The 1,912-nt window shown below is 52.5% G+C and overlaps 1 protein-coding gene across 7 annotated transcripts in view; it reads left to right on the top strand.

Moving 5' to 3' along the window:
• Positions 1-1,238: 1,238 nt before the first annotated feature.
• YPEL5 (yippee-like 5 (Drosophila)) overlaps positions 1,239-1,912 on the top strand; it is a 13,716-nt gene continuing 13,042 nt past the window's right edge. For 4 of the 7 annotated variants that reach the window (XM_011972561.1, XM_011972562.1, XM_011972558.1 and 1 more), the window contains exon 1: positions 1,239-1,737. The gene's annotated coding sequence lies outside the window, so the exon portion shown is untranslated. The remainder of the gene's footprint in view (positions 1,738-1,912) is intronic. The other 3 variants (XM_011972560.1, XM_011972557.1, XM_011972565.1) reach the window with 3 other exon arrangements.

The following is a 1,912-nucleotide window of genomic DNA, read 5'->3' as shown; positions in this document are numbered from 1 at the left end:
CAAATGAGGCAGTATGACCTTCCTACAATAAACGTGCAACTTTTATATTAAATAATTAATATTAATTGAAAATAAAGAAATATAAAGGAAAAGAAACTAAAATACTGTATGTTTAAAACTTCTGGCCGGGTATGGTGGCTCACGCCTTAATCCCAGCACTCTGGAAGGCCACAGCGGGCGGATCACGAGGTCAGGGTTCCAGACCAACCTGGCCAATATGGTGAAACCCCGTCTCTACTAAAAATACAAAAATTAGCCAGGCATGGTGGTGTGCGCCTGTAATTCCAGCTACTCAGGAGGCTGAGGCAGGAGACTGCTTAAACCTTGGCGGCCGAGGTTGCAGTGAGCCAAGATCACGCCACTGCACTCGAGCCTGGGTGACGGAGTGAGACTCCGTCTGAAACAAACAAAAACAAAACAAAAAAACTTCCTTATCTCCTGGAAAACTCACTTGTCAAAAGATAACTAGTCCTTTTGCCTTTGATGCTCAGGTTAACTTCAGACGAACTAAATGAAGATACTTGTGGATTTGGGCATGAGCGGGAGTCAAGTGCTAGAATTTGCTTCGGAACTTCTCTTTCACCAAGAATGACTTTAAACTTCTTGCAAACTAGCCCCAAATGTTAACCTACATTTTTTATCTGAGAGGTATGCGTCATCAAATATTTTGGTTTTATCCCGAAAGTCAGCTAACAGAGATGTAATTACCTGAGCAACACTAATGGAATGAGAAACAAAACCTTCCATCTTAAGCACTGATGAGGGTTAAGGAACAGCTGCCCTTTACAATAAACAAATCTCACTCTCTGAGGCAGAAATTCGCCATATAAAACACTGAATTTCTTCATCTTTTTGATAATCATTTCCACTATCCAGAAAAAAAAAATTCAAACGAGTTGTAAATAAAGTCCAGCGCAGTTGAAAAATCCTTTATCCACAGATGTTTTTTAGTAGGGCCTATGTGCTCAGACTCGAGGGCTAGGGGTTTGAAAGCAAAAGGCAGCGCTCTACCAAGCGTGGTCAGGGGAAACGGCCTCCAAGAAACGAATTACACGGTGCACTTTAGTTACCTAGGCAGCTGTTTGTCTAGGAAACAGCTTATTGTTTTCATTTGTCATCCCTGGGCCTCACTAGGTATCCGGAAGCTCGGCCTCAGCCGCCACCTGGTGACGCTAATGACGCGCGATGTCTCCCAGCTGCCGCAATCAGAAAGGCTGAGCCTTCTCCTTTAAGAAGCTGACTCACGTGGATGCTGTGTTGTGTGCTCTCAGCTGAAAGGGGGATGTGGTCCCCGGACTCACGGCATTGGCCGCCTCGAGAGAGGGGGCAGAGTTAGCCTCTTTGATTGGCTGTACGAGTCCGGGGTGCTGGGTCAGGGGCGGGGCGAGTTGTCGCGAGCCTGCCCTGGGTCTGCGGCTTCTGGGAGGGGTGGGCCGCGAAGCGGAGGGGTGCAGGAGTGGGGGAGGGTGAGCCAGAGAAGGGGCGGGGCCCCGCGGAAAACGCAGGGAGCCGAGGAGAGGGGCGGGGCCTAGAAACGAAGGGTGTTCTGGGCCAACCGGGAGAGTTGACAGCGGGAGGGGCGGAGCACGCCGGGTGACTGACGTTGAGGCCCAACCAGGGAGAGGCGGGGCCAAGGCCAGGGCCTGACTAAACCTGGAGACTCGGGCGGCCGAGGGGCTTTAGACCAGCTGAAGAGCGAGGAGCCAGTGGCAGTCGCGGATCTCACCGCCGCTCAGGGTGAGTCCCGCGGGAGGGGCTGGGCTAGAGGCCGGTGGGGACTGAGGCGCCCGTTCGGGTCGGGCGGCTTCGAGGCACTCGGGGATCGGCCAAGGGTGGGGGGCCCAGGCAGGAAGTGCCTCTTCCTCGCCGCACGCATCCCGGGGTCTCAGAGCGGCCGCCCTCAACCCCTCAG

The sequence above is a fragment of the Mandrillus leucophaeus genome, unplaced genomic scaffold, assembly GCF_000951045.1.
Source record: "Mandrillus leucophaeus isolate KB7577 unplaced genomic scaffold, Mleu.le_1.0 Scaffold13, whole genome shotgun sequence".
Taxonomy (NCBI): Eukaryota; Metazoa; Chordata; class Mammalia; order Primates; family Cercopithecidae; genus Mandrillus; species Mandrillus leucophaeus.
Note: the sequence above shows the minus strand (reverse complement) of the source record. Positions and strands in the feature narration are given on the sequence as shown.